This window comes from Dendrobates tinctorius, unplaced genomic scaffold (assembly GCF_039654945.1).
Source record: "Dendrobates tinctorius isolate UK_male_01 unplaced genomic scaffold, ASM3965494v1 ptg000154l, whole genome shotgun sequence".
Classification (NCBI taxonomy): domain Eukaryota; kingdom Metazoa; phylum Chordata; class Amphibia; order Anura; family Dendrobatidae; genus Dendrobates; species Dendrobates tinctorius.
Genome location: NW_027361821.1, coordinates 20,245,441 through 20,260,614, shown reverse-complemented (window position 1 = coordinate 20,260,614; position 15,174 = coordinate 20,245,441). Strand labels below are relative to the sequence as shown.

Below are 15,174 nucleotides of genomic sequence, written 5' to 3'. Positions count from 1 at the left end.
GCATAAAGGCTACGTTGTTGGTTGTTTTTCACGTGATTGTGGAGTGTTGTGTAAAATAGGATGCATTTGGTCACATATCCTTAAATACCTGTGACCACAACATTGTATTTCTTTGAAATGCCTTTTTTGGCATGAACATGCAGCTTGGAGATGCAGCCCCTTATCACATTCCCCTCTTAGAAAGTTATACCAGACTGGACAGCTCAACAGTTTCCCTCCTCAGACATAACAGCCTGGGTGCTACTTTTTTAGGATGACATCCATGGAATTCATGACTGTCCTTCGCTACAATTTTGTAGAGCGGAAAGAATGGACTACAGGAATGAAAGCTTTGCCTTGATATAAGGTTTCTTGAGGACAACCACAGGCTTACTGCAATGCCTGATAGACAAGTGACCTTCTGGTCCTGAGCCAACCACATCTCCAGCTATGTCTTTGTTATAGGAACTGGAGTTGAGTCTCAGGACTGGAGCCAGGAAGACACTGCATGGCTGCTAATTCTCTTGGCCTCTCAGTATATAGCCACACAGATGCCATATGCCTATCCATCACTGGGTGAACCTTGCAAATCTCAGCCAGACAGGGACTTTTATTCAATTAGAAGAGAAAAAAATTCTCCCGTGTGGTCAGAGATCAGGTCATCTTCCCCTCACGCTGGTGTTTTATTCCGTGGACCCACGTGCTGCTGTTCCCCAGTGTTTCCTGCCAACCCTTTTCTCTCCAGTTTAATCCACACATCCACAGCGACCCAGATCTTTAAATTCAGCAATTCTTTCTCAGGTTTCAGCAAGTCATTGGCAGCCGGGGCTATTTTTGGGACATTTTTCTCTCTCGCTCTCTCCCACTGTAGTGCAGATGCGGCTCAGGGAAACGCAGGGAGCATGATAAGAACCCGCAGCTATATGCATTGTGGACTCCTCTCTTTCCTACTGATTTCCCTCTTCCCCTGCTCTGATCACTCCACGAACCGTCTCTCCCTTCCTCGTTCAGCCGGGGGAAGCCTCTATATTGGGATCTCAGGCTTCATCGCACGAATTGGTAGACAGCTGCAGCACGGTAAGGACCGCACGCTTCATACTGCAGCCTTTCCGTGTGTGAATGATGCGATTTTATGTGGAGAGAGCTTGTATTCTGTGTCTATGCCTTCCAAATCTATCTCTGCTGCCATGGCAGGCACAGTTAGGATCATCAGATCTCCATTTCTCTGCACTTGTAAGTAGTGCTAGGTCCCTTCATCTTGCCTGTACGAATTTCCTTTATAGGAGATAAAGACATACAAGATTTTCATGTCATGATCATGACCATTCACTACCAGTAAGTAGTGGAGCTGAAGCCTTACAACTGAGACCATCCATCTATCTATCTATCTATCTATCCATCCATCCATCTGTCCCCGGAAGTCCAGCACAGGCCGCTAATCATAAAGGTGTATTACAGCTGTCTACACTGCATGTGCAGAGATTCTGGGTTCTTCTGGCACAGGAATAGTTAACGACCCTTTCTGTATCTTCCCATTCGACAATGGGTTTCGCCATACCATGTATCTTGCTCAGCTGATAGCGGAGCACATAGGTCCAGGAGGATGTGTGTGAAGTGATAAGTACATGACGCAGCACTGCGTGGTAGACACAGGACCCCGCCGATGAGCTCTGTACAGTAACCTGGTGCTACCCTACAGTCACACACCGCAAGCCTGAGGGAATGTTCCATGCCGGGCTGCAAATCAGTGCAGACACTCATTTATACAGCAAAGATGTCCTAACACCAATGCCCCCATAATAAAATAGGGCTTCCTTCCATTGCGCTGCAAGATGACAGCCTAATGAATCAGCAGTGTCATCAGAATTTCACATCCTTTGCCTAGGAGGGACGCTCACCTTTTCGGCTAGGCCTAGTTCTCTGTTGAGCTATTCCTATGCACATTACTGTGATTCCACTGAAAGAGATAAAGACAAATTTGTTGGCCCCTGGAGTCAAGTGAAAGCATAATCTAGTCTTTAGTCAGGCTCTATCTTCCATGGGTTCTCTTAAAGGGGTTGTCTGGGGAAGATAAAACTTTGCCTAGAAGACTGTTTATGTAAAACATAACAAACTCACCCACCTGGACCCAGCGCAGGCCGCTCCTTGGGCTGCACAGAAACAGAAAGCAATAATGCTATGTAGAACCTGTGATTGGCTGCAGTGGTCAGGCTCAAAGTCAACTAACCGCTGCAGCCAATCACAGGCTGGTGGAATGGTGATATCTCCGCTTCCTGTCTGTGCAGACCACGGAGCAGTCAGCGTGAGATCCAGCTGGGTGTTGGTAAGTCAGCATGACTGAGTTTGTTATGTGTTACATAATGAGTCCACTGGGCAAAATTTTGTTTCAACTGGACAACCCCTTTCATCGTAGGCTGGGTTCAGACTGTGTTAGGGGGCAATGCGCTGACGGATCTGTTACATAGCGGCACTAACGCTATGTAACGCACCCATTGCCCGCAATGATACTAACGCATGCCAAAATTGGCATGCGGTAGAAAGTATGCATTAATTCATGACGCACCCTCGAACGCTGTTTGCAGGGTTTTTGGGTGCGTTGGCAGTAACGCACAGCGAACTGACCCGTTCGCTTTGCATAGAACTGTATGGGCTAATGCTAGGTAGCGCATGGTACCTGAGCGCTACCTAGCGTTAACGCATACCATTAGCGCTAGGTCACTAAAGATGTCAAAAATGACATCAACGTTAGCGCATCCGTTTAACGGATCCGTTAAACGGATGCCCTAACGCAGTGTGAACCTAGCCTTATACTATTGCTTCTTATGCCCCTTTCATGAGCTTTTTGGCTACACCCAATTCACTGGATATATACAGTTTACCGCACAATAATACCTACATAGTGTGCCATGTAAATGCCCAATGTCATTATATACAAGATGATAAAAGTAGTTTATATGACCACTGTACTGGAATACTGGAATTTGTCACATGTATGAAACTACTAACAGCTATAGATACCTTTTGCATGGAATAATTTTATTTACATATGTTCTTAATTATCTTTCATTTGTACTAAATTTCAGGCTGTAATCTTCATTTCTTTAATCATTTTCACACTCCTAATTTGCAATTTTCGCACTGATCCAAGTTTCAGATGTATCTGCTATGGGATGTATCTGCTATGGGAGTGTCTCTCTCTGTAATATAGGTTGGAGGTTGGATGTGAGCTCTGTGTGTATCCAGGGCACTGCTGTCTTTACCTTTTTTCATGTATCAGCACAGGTCCAGAGCAACATTTATTTCTGAAAAAACAACTAAAAAAGGGAATACTGTGTTATGTGGTAGATAGCCTCTGATACTGCAGTTAGGATCCAGATTTCGTTTGACCATCGGATGAATTAGAAAAGAAAATTGGATCAGTAAACTGAATTTCAATAAAAAAAATTCTTTATTTCACTCTTAAAAAAAGTGGTCCAGACAAATTATAAAAACATGTAGCATTCTTATGCGTTTCTGGCCATAGCCCTTAGTTGTAGAATATGACAATATTACAACAACAGAAGTTATGTATAGAGAGAGGCACAGCCTCCTATGACATTATGATAGAATTAACATAAACACAATGCATCTGTTTTCATCATTCAACATTTATTTCCTCGCCTTGTGCTTTTCTCCTTTTCTATAGCACGATATTTTTCTCGTCTCTCCATTGCACATGGGCAGACACACCGCATGTGCACCTATGCTGCTGCACAGGGGCCCAGAGGCTCCTGGGGGCCCTTGCAGGGCGGCTAATAATGAGGGCAATCTGGCCAGTTTATCCAGCCCCGAGGCTCCGGGCTGCCCCTGGCAAGATTGCCCTCATGCGCAGCGGGCAGGGAGGGATCCCTGCAGCTCCCCTGCCTACAAGAGAAAGTGGCAGCTGCCGCACTTCCTATCTCTGTCACAGCAGTCAGCGGCGCAACTGGATGATATCCAGCACCGCGGCTGATGGCTGTGCCAGAGAGAGGAAGCTGCAGGTGAAGGTGATGCTGCGGGAGAGCGTGCGGTGAGTGTGAGTGTGTGTGGGTGCGCGTAGGAGAGGGGAATGATGGGGGTAATTGCAGAGAAGGCAATAATGGGGAGGAGGAAATTATGGAGGTGGTGAAATGGGCAATGATGGGGGTGGTAGGGGACAAAGCAACAATGGAGGTGGCGGAATGGGCAATGATGGGGGTGGTGGGGGAGAAAGCAATGATAGATGTGGTGGAAAGGGCAATGATGGGGTGCTGGAGGAGAATGCAATGATGGGGGTGGGGGAGAGGACAATAATGGGATGCGGGGGGAGGAGGACAGTGAGGGGTGTGGGGGATTGGGAAGGGAGGAAGGGGGATTTATAATGGATTTAGGGACAGGGGGAGGTGGAGGAAAATGTTATTATCGCTTATCATGTTTTATTGCTCCCACGCTGTATAGTAATCTGTTCGGTCCGATCCAATGGCCTTTGACTCTGTTCCCTCACTCCACCCCTCCTCGGCTTGCTGTACGCATTCTTTGGCATGAATATCGGTCATTGTGTACAGATTTTGCGTGTACGTATTGAAATGGTATCTCAGCGCGTGTGCAGTATGCTTTGCCCAACTGCGGGCAAAGCCGGAAAGCAGTAATGGTGCCATGTCTACTCACTGGTGGCATTGTGCTGTAAATACCATATGAAGCTATGCGCCGGATATTAGCGGGGAGGGAGAGCAACCGCACATAGTAAAGCAGCCAAAAGGAGATTTGAGACACTGGGGTAGCGGCACACGTAAAGAAAAGCCTATGTGACTGGGGTTCGCGCTCGTTCACCATGCAAGCGTTCAGGGAGAGGCTTGGAACACAAAACCAAGGCACATGCGCACTACTGCTTTTCATCTTTGCCCACAGTTGGGCAAGGCATACTTTCAAGGGAAAGCGACCCGTGTGGACACGAAAGGCACGTAGGGACTTTTATCATCTGGCTGTGTGGGTTGTGCAATTATTTGGTAAGCGGTCTTTTTATTTGCCTACTGTGTTTTGGGGCAATTATGTGTATTTGCCACTTGGCTTTACTTAAGCTTGCCACTTTACCTTTCACTTAGCCCTGGTGTTTATCAGAGTTCATCTTTGGGCTGTATTTACTGTGAATATTGTTGCACATTTCTCCCATTGTTTTGGGTATTTTTCTTGTATTTAGTGTATGGTTATTGTATTGTCTATGAAGTGATGATGTTCTAATAAAATTCTTATTTTTACTTATGTCATTCGATACTCCAATTGTTCTCCTACTTACATAAGGGTTAAAAGTTGACCAGCGATTTCTCATGTTTACAACAAAATTTACAAAACCATTTGTTTTAGTGAACACATCACATATGAAGTCACTTGAGGGGTCAATATGACAGAAAATACCCAAAAGCGACACCATTCTAAAAACTGCACCCCTCAAGGTGCTCAAAACCACATTCAAGAAGTTTATTAACCCTTTATGTGTTTCACAGGAACTGAAAAAGGGAAAAATTAACATTTAACTTTTTTTTTACAAACGTTTTACTTCAGAACCAATTTTTTTTATTTTCCCAAGTTTAAAAAGAGAAAATGAACCACAAAATTTGTTGTGCAATTTCTCCTGAATACGCCGATACCCCATAAACCACTGTTTGGGCGCACAGCAGGGCTTGGAATGGAAGGAGCGCAGTTTCACTTTTTCAATGCAGAATTGGCTGGATTTGAGATCCGACGCCATGTCGCGTTTGGAGAGCCCCTGATGTGCCTAAACAGTGGAAACCCCCAACAAGTGACCCCATTTTGGAAACTAGACCACTTAAGGAACTTATCTAGATGTGTGGTGAGCACTTTGAACCTCCAAGTGCTTCACAGAAGTTTATAACGTAGAGTCGTGAAAATAAAAAATCATATTTTTTACACAAAAATGATCTTTTCGCCCCCAAACTTTTATTTTCACAAAGGTAATAGGAGAAATTAGACCCCCAAACTTGGTGTGCAATTTGTCCTGAGTACGCTGATTCCACATATGTTGGGGTAGTCCACTGTTTGGGCACAAGTCTGGGCTCGAAAGGGAGGGAGCACCATTTGACTTTTTGAACGCAAAATTGGCTGGAATCAATGGTGGCACCATGTTGCGTTTGGAGACCCCCTGATGTGCCTAAACAGTGGAAACCCCTCAATTCTAACTCTAACTCCAACCCTAACCACAACACACCCCTAACCCTAATCCCAGCCCTAACCATAACTCTAGTGCAAAAGTTCAATATTCCAGGAATTATCAATAGCAAAAAGTGAACATATAATCCCTATAAAAAAAGATTTTAATTTCATATAACAATAAAAACCACCCGTTCCCAGTGAAAAAAATGGCAAATGCCACAATATAGACCTAAACTGAGATGCTGCAAGGCCCTACAATAATCTCAACTGATACCTTCCTGTCCGTGGAGGTTGGCACCCTAAGGATCCCGATTATTTGGCGCCCCCACTCAGCGAGGACTGTCCCTTACTGCCCTGTCAGTCCCTGATAACACAGGTATGAAAACAATGGCATCTCATCTTGATATCTGACATGATGGACACTCTTTACATCTGTTTTGCCTCCTGATGAACTGCTGGTGCGGGGAAACGCGTTGGGGTGATTCCACAAATGATAAGTGGCCACTTTTTTATCTTTTATGTATGCCTCATCTTAAAGGCATTGTTTTCTAATATGGTGGACCTTGATGTCATGATGTGGTATTTATTGTCTTATTTGTCTGGGATGTCTGCATAAGCTCTAGGGCACTCTTATTATTCATCTCTATACTATCAGCCATTGTTTTCATACCTGTGTTATCAGGGACTGACAGGGCAGTAAGGGACAGTCCTTGCTGAGTGGGGGTGCCAAATAATCGGGATCCTTAGGGTGCCAACCTCCACGGACAGGAAGGTATCAGTTGAGTTTATTGTAGGGCCTTGCAGCATCTCAGTTTAGGTCTATATTGTGGCATTTGCCATTTTTTTCACTGGGAACGGGTGGTTTTTATTATTATATGAAATTAAAGTCGTTTTTATAGTGACTAGCCATAACTCTAACCGCATCCCTAACCCCAACACAACCCTAACTCTAATCCTAACCACAACCCTAACCCTAATTCCAACCCTAACCATAACCCTAACCACAAACCTAACCCCCAATACACCCTTATCCCTAATCCCAACCCTAATCCCTAACCCTAACCCTAATTTGAACCCTAACCCTAAATTTAGCCTAACTCTAACCCTAATGGGAAAATGAAAATATATTTTCTTTATTTCATTATTTTTCCCTAACTATGGGGGTGATAAAGTTGGGGTTTATTTACTTTGTTTTTTATTTTGATCACTGTGATAGACCCTATCACAGTGACCAAAATGAACCAATAGGAATAATGTTCCATCTTGGTGGGCGCACTGTGCATGCACCCGCCATTTTCTACCAGGAAGAAGATGGTGGCGCTCATCGGGGGGAAGCAGGAGGGCCCAGGGGCACCGAGAAGTACCGGGGGGAAATCGGGGAGCCTATTTCTCTCTCCTCTGATGTGCAATCACAACATCAGAGGAGAGAGAAATGAAATGGAACATCAGACTTTTTTTTGTGGTCGCCGTTATATGGTAAATAGCAGCGATCGCAAAACTAGGGTCGGTAAAAACTGACCCGAATCATGTTCTCTGGGGTTTCGGCTACCCCCGGCAGCTGAGACCCTGGAAAAAATCTGACTGTGGGGGGCGCTATACACTTTTTCCACAGCGCCATTAATTAGCGGCATTGTGGTTTAAGTACCCTTAAAGGGAATCTGTCACCCCTTTTTTGAGATATCATATAATGATATCATTCAATTGTGTGTCACATAAGGATTCTCTTAGTACTTTTGCTTCCCCCTGACCCGCACCTTTCATGCATAAATACCTTATTTATATTGGTTCAAATGTATATAAACTGCCGCTGTCCGGTCCACTGGGCAGGGCTTATTCAACTGCTCCCCCCCCCTCCCTGTCTTGCACTACGCATTTCTTCTTGTGTAGAGCAAGACAGGGAGGGGGGAGCAGTTGAATAAGCCCCACCCATCGGACCGGACAGCGGCAGTTTACATACATCTGAACCGATATAAAAAAGGTATTTATGCATGAAAGGTGCGGGGTCAGGGGGAAGCAAAAGTACTAAGAGAATCCTTATGTGACACACAATTGAATGATATCATTATATGATATCTCAAAAAAGGGGTGACAGATTCCCTTTAACTACCACCATTAAAATCGGCAGTCATTAAGGGGTTAATATATAATGTTACAAAACAAATACAAATAATTGAGAAATTGTGCGGAATACAATTAAAACACTGCAAGGCAATTCACACTATACAATACATATAGTGTACACATCTACACATCTGTGGAGTTTCTCACATGTATAGAGCACACTACTAGACATCTGTCCCTAATTTCCAAAGGAGATGGCCAAGTTTCAAGTTATATCCCTTGAGAAATTGGTTTGGAAAGTTCATTATTTTTCCATACCGTCAGTAAATATTCCGCATACAAAGTAAAAATGTTTTTAGCTATTTTCATTCTGTATGATATGTGCTATTGGGCACAGGGAATAAAATGAATGGTTATGTTCTAACTGGTAAAACACTGGGTAAAACTGTCACTGAAAAAGACCTGGGTGTATGGGTGGACGGCAAACTTCCCTTTAGTGGCCAGTGTCAGGCAGCTGCTGCAAAGGCGAATAAAATAATGGGATGCATTAAAAGAGGCATAGATGCTCATGAGGAGAACAAAGTTTTGCCTGTTTTTGTAAATTCTTTACTGTAAGAGGAGATAAACTATGGAACTTTCTCCCACTTGATGTAGCAATGGCTGATTCACTACAAAGTTCAATGATGAGAGCTGAGGCAAGGTTGGATGGATAGAAAACAGGACAGTAAAAGTTGGATATACATAAAATGCCTTTATTAACAAGTGAGTGTTGAGTGGTGGCACAGGAGGCACACGCAAACAATAAAAATAAAAAATGTATGAAAAGACTTAGGAAGGTAAAACCATACAGCCGCAGATAGTAAAGACAGATGTATCGTACCTCTGAACGTATCAATAAAGTGCAACATGCCAGCAGCATAATAAAATGAGTATATGACCAAGGGTGAACAATTGAACACTGCTGCAATAGGTGAAAGCATAGGAGAGCATGAATTGATACACAAGGTGTACAACCACAGGAACTATAGAAATAATTAGATGAACATACAAGTGAACACTAACCAAGGTGTTAAGGCAGGGATGGGGAACCTTTTTTCTGCCGAGGGCCATTTGGAATTTTATAATAGCGTTCGGGGGCCGCATAAAATTATTAATAATGATGAGCAAGTATACTCGTTGCTCAGGTTTTTCCGAGCATGCTCGGGTGTCCTCTGAGTATTTTAGCGTGCTCGGAGATTTAGTTTCTGTCAACGCATTTGCATGATTTGCAGCTGCTGGTCAGCCTGAAAACATGTGGGGATTCCTTAACAAACAGGCATTCCTCACATGTATTCAGGCTGTCCAGCAGCCATAAATCATGCAGCTGAGGCGACGAAAACTAAATCTCTGAGGTCCCCAATAGGCAGGTAAAATGTCCCCATTAGGGAACACAGGTCCCCATTAGGCAGCACAGGTCCCCAATAGGCAGGAAAATGCCCCCAATAGGCAGCACAAGTCCCCATTAGGCAGCATAGGTCCCCAATAGGCAGGCAAATGTCACCATTAAGCAGCACAGGTCCCCATTAGACAGCACAAGTGCCCAATAGGCAGTATAGGTCCCCAATAGGCAGTATAGGTCCCCAATAGGTAGCACAGGTCCACAGGTCCCCAATAGGCAGGTAACTGTCCCCAATAGGCAGGTAAATGTCCCCATTAGGCAGCACAGGTCCCCATTAGGCAGCACAGGCTCCCAATAGGCAGAACAATATCCCCAATAGGCAGGTAAATGTCCCCATTAGGCAGCACAGGTCCCCATTAGGCAGCACAGGTCCCCAATAGGCAGGAAAATGTCCCCAATAGGCAGCACAGGTCCCTATTTGGCAGCATAGGTCCCCAATAGGCAGACAAATGTCCCCATTAGGCAGCACAGGTCCCCATTAGGCAGCACAGGTCCCCATTAGACAGCACAGGTCCCCAATAGGCAGCATAGGTCCCCAATAGGCAGCACAGGTCCCCAATAAGCAGGTAACTGTCCCCAATAGTCAGGAAAATGTCCCCATTAGGCAGCACAGGTCCCCATTAGGCAGCACAGGCCCCCAATAGGCAGGAAAATGTCCCCAATAGGCAGGAAAATGTCCCCATTAGGTAGCACAGGACCCCATTAGGCAGCACTGGTCCCCAATAGGCAGGCAAATGTCCCCATTAGGCAGCACAGGTCCCCATTAGGCAGCACATGTCCCCATTAGGCAGCACATGTCCCCATTAGGCAGCTCAGGTCCCCATTAGGCAGCACAGGTCCCCAATAGGCAGGCAAATGTCTCCATTAGGCAGCACAGGTCCCCAATAGGAAGCACATGTCCCCATTAGGCAGTATAGGTCCCCAATAGGCAGGTAAATGTCCCCCATTAGGCAGCACATGTCCCCATTAGGCAGCACAGGTCCCCAATAGGCAGGAAAATGTTCCCAATAGGCAGGTAAATGTCCCCATTAGGCAGCACAGGTCCCCAATAGGCAGGCAAATGTCCCCATTAGGCAGCACAGGTCCCCATTAGGCAGCACATGTCCCCATTAGGCAGCACATGTCCCCATTAGGCAGCATAGGTCCCCAATAGGCAGACAAATGTCCCCATTAGGCAGCACAGGTCCCCATTAGGCAGCACATCTCCCCAATAGGCAGCACAGCTCCCCATTAGGCAGCACAGGTCCCCATTAGGCAGCACAGGTCCCCAATAGGCAGGCAAATGTCCCCATTAGGCAGCACAGGTCCCCATTAGGCAGCACATGTCCCCAATAGGCAGGTAAATGTCCCCATTAGGCATCACAGGTCCCCAATAGGCAGGCAAATGTCCCCATTAGGCAGCACAGGTTCCCATTAGGCAGCACATCTCCCCAATAGGCAGCACAGCTCCCCATTACGCAGCACAGGTCCCCATTAGGCAGCACAGGTCCCCAATAGGCAGGCAAATGTCCCCATTAGACAGCACAGGTCCCCATTAGGCAGCACATGTCCCCATTAGGCAGCACATGTCCCCATTAGGCAGCATAGGTCCCCAATAGGCAGCACATGTCCCCATTAGGCAGCATAGGTCCCCAATAGGCAGGCAAATGTCCCCATTAGGCAGCACAGGCCCCCCAATAGGCAGCACATGTCCCCATTAGGCAGCACAGGTCCCCATTAGGCAGCACAGGTCCCCAACAGGCATTCAAATGTCCCCATTAGGCAGCATAGGTCCCCATTAGGCAGCACATGTCCCCATTAGGCAGCACATACTGACCTGGTGTTGAACACAGTGACTCCTGGATGGCCACCAGGCCCCGCACCAAACACACAGCAGCACACGGTCACCACCGCACCGGTGACCGGGGTGATGAAGATGGCAGGCTGGGGTGATGAAGAAGGCAGGCCGGGGAGGCAGGCCGCAGACCAGTCCAGCGCAGCTCACACTCTGGCACGCGGTTACTCGTCCTCTTCATTAGTATCAGTGCGCGGGGGCCGCTGGGGTCCAGTGGGGTGTGCTCAGTCCCCGTCAGTGTGTGCACGTATCAGTGCGCGGTATCCAGCGGGCGAGGCTAGGAAGCAGAGCAAGAGTGCTCCTCTGCTCCTCTGGCTCCTGCAACAAAGTACCCGATCGCGGCTCTGAAGCGGCTGCGGGCCTGATCAAATGATCAAAAGATATGGCGGGCCGTATATGGCCCGCGGGCCGGACGTTACCCACCCCTGTGTTAAGGGGTAGTATAGTGAGAGTAAATGTCCTTAGAAGGGTAATTTGCAATAATGGCATCTTATTAGAAGGTGGCCTGTGCTGGAAGTCATGAAATTCTCATGGGTGTACAGTGAAGCACTTGTGTGGGTAAGGATACATACCAGGAAGCTGCGGCTCTGTATGCAGAGACCGCAGCGCCAAACCCCGATACGCGTTTCGGACCGGGTTCAATATCTATTGATTATATTGAACTTTGCTTGTAGGAAAACCCCTTTAAGTCTGTCTTTAACCTTAACAACTATGAAACTCAAAATCTGAACATAGCATTGCAATTAGAGTCATTATGTACTTCTTAATAATAATAATAATAATAATAAATTGTATTTCTATAGCGCTGACATATTCCGCAGCACTTTACATTTCAGAGGGGACTTGTACAGACGATAGGCATTACAGCATAACAATAATCACATAGATCATAACAGATACCAAGAGGAATGAGGGCCCTGCTCGCAAGCTTACAATCTATGAGGAAAAAAGGGAGACACGAAAGGTGGGTGGTAACAGTTGCCCTGATTGTATGGACCAGCCATAATGTTAAGTGTGTATCAGTACAGACACAGAGGGCTAATGGATGCATGAAGCATGTGGGAACATGATGCGGGGAACCTGGTTATGGTAAAACTTTTGGCTGTGCACACAGGGATAGATTAGGTTAATATGTTGAGGTGATAGGCCAGTCTGAATAAATGCGTTTTCAAGGCACGCTTAAAATTGTGGGGATTGGGGACTAATCGTATTGACCTGGGAAGTGCACTTGTAAATTCTTGGGGACGGGAGTGGGAGGTTCTGATTATTGAGGATGCTAACCTAAGGTCATCAGCAGAACGGAAGGCGCGGGTAGGGTGGTATACTGAAACAAGGGAGGAGATGTAGGGTGGTGCTGAGCCATGGAGAGCTTTGTGGGTGAGGGTAATAAGTTTATACTGAATTCTGGAGTGGATGGGTAGCCAGTGTAATGACTGGCACATGGTAGTAAAGGCATCTGTGTAACGATTGGTGAGGAATATGATCCTGGCTGCAGCATTCAAGACAGATTGGAGAGGGGAGAGTTTGGTAAGAGGGAGACCGATTAGAAGAGAGTTACAATAGTCGAGACGAGAATGAATAAGAGAAACAGTAAGAGTTTTTGCAGACTCAAAAGTAAGAAAAGGTCGAATTCTAGAAATGTTTTTGAGGTGCAGATGACAATAGCGAGCCAGTGATCGAATGTGGGGGGAAAAGGAAAGCTCGGAGTCAAGTATGACCCCAAGACAGCGGGCATGTTGCTGGGGAGTAATAGTAGAACCACACACGGAAATGGCAATGTCGGGTATAGGTACATTAGTAGCGGGAGGAAACACAAGGAGTTCAGTCTTTGACAGGTTCAGTTTCAGATATAGTGAGGACATGATGTTAGACACAGCGTTTAGACAATCGTCGGTGTTTTCTAGAAAGGCTGGCGTGATGTCAGGAGAAGAAGCATAAAATTGGGTGTCATCAGCATAGAGATGGTACTGGAAACCAAATCTACTGATTGTTTGACCAATAGGAGAAGAGGAGGGGGCCTAGGACTGATCCTTGAGGAACCCCAACAGTAAGGGGAAGGTGAGAGGAGGAGGAACTGGCAAAAGATACAGTAAAGGAGCGGCCAGAGAGATAGGAGGAGAACCAGGAGAGAACGGTGTCCTTGAGGCCAATGGAACGGAGCAGAGTGAGGAGGAGCTGATGATCCACAGTGTCGAATGCTGCAGAGAGATCCAAGATGAAGAGATCCAAGTCTTCTTGATGAAGACTCCATTTTTTCCATCTAGACTAGTATGTAATATCATATATTAAGTATTCACTGTAATTTCAGCAAACTGCGTAAATCAATTGTAAAAGTGAATACAGGAAACTTTGTAATACAGTTGTAATCATAATTGTTCAACTCACAATTAGGCTTATTGAAATTTACAAACATTCTGCTGTTTGCAATAAACCAATGAAACAAGAACAATTTAAGTAGCTCAACACAATGTAATAAGTGGTTTCTCCAAATTCAACACAAAATGCCACTTTTAACAACTACTAGTCACAGAATTAGGGATCATATAAACAAAAAGTGCAATAAAGACCAATAAATAGTTAATAGAATAAAACCAACATTTTATTAGTGATAATAATAAATGTAAATAATAATAACAGCTGAATCAGGTAGTGGAGAGCATGTCACAAAAAAATAATAATACATTGAACTAATAGGTTCATTAAGTAGAGGTAATTTAACCCCCAGAGTTCCAAATTTTTTCTAACACAAACTAATAAATTTAGTAAACACTGATAAATCACTTTGATATGACACGGTTTACTATATGTAATCCATGTGTCACATGTCAGGTTCTGTAATGATTTTACAGAAGCCGGCAATTGATTTAGCGGCTATTAGTTTATCTAGAACTCTATGAAATATAAAAACATATATATGTCTCAATGACATATATATATATACATACATATATACATACAGTCTATTCTTTCTATTCTTTTTTAAACATGTCAGTGTGATTTTACTGTATCGCACATGGAATTGCTGCCTTTTGTTAAAGGACACCGGTGCGTATTTCTCCCAAGTCACACGTCTAGTCCATGTGTAAGGCTACTTTCAGACTTGCGTTATGAGATGCAGCGCAGGGCCGCCGCTAAGTTCTGCCCCCGGCCACGCCTCCTCCGGTAAGCTCCTTCTATGGGCGCATGACACTGCACGCGACCAGCGTACCCTATATTTAGCGTTGGGTACGCTGGCCGTACGCTGGTATGCTCTTGCCGGTGCCTGCACCCTTTTGGCACTGCGCCGGCGTGCGCCAAACGCACCGTGTTGCATTTTTGTGCGCTCGGCGCAGCGCCAAAAGGGTGCATGCACCGGCAAAAGCATACCAGCGCACGACCAGCGTATCCAACGCTAAATATAGGGTATGCCGGTCGCATGCAGCGTCATGCGCCCGTAGAAGGAGCTGACCGGAGGAGGCGCGGCCGGGGGCGGAGATACTTAGCACATAATTTGGCATGAATTGGCCAAATTATGTGCTAAGTATCTCCATTTTTTCTTATTCTCTAGAGCAGTAATTCTATTCACATTTCATATATTTCATATTAGGCAGCTAGAAGGAATATAGAGCGCACATAAGTTCTTATCAGAGATAAAGGGAATATTCGTGAGAGATAATACAAATTCACTCACCTAAAGTAATATGGTGGTGTGAGACAC

At 45.5% G+C, this 15,174-nt stretch overlaps 1 protein-coding gene across 2 annotated transcripts in view; it reads left to right on the top strand.

The window, feature by feature from the left end:
* Positions 1 to 845: 845 nt before the first annotated feature.
* The window catches only part of AMMECR1 (AMMECR nuclear protein 1), a 274,581-nt gene continuing 260,252 nt past the window's right edge, over positions 846 to 15,174 (top strand). The window contains exon 1 of one of the 2 annotated variants that reach the window (XM_073547652.1): positions 846 to 1,056. The gene's annotated coding sequence lies outside the window, so the exon portion shown is untranslated. The remainder of the gene's footprint in view (positions 1,057 to 15,174) is intronic. The other variant, XM_073547651.1, reaches the window with a different exon arrangement.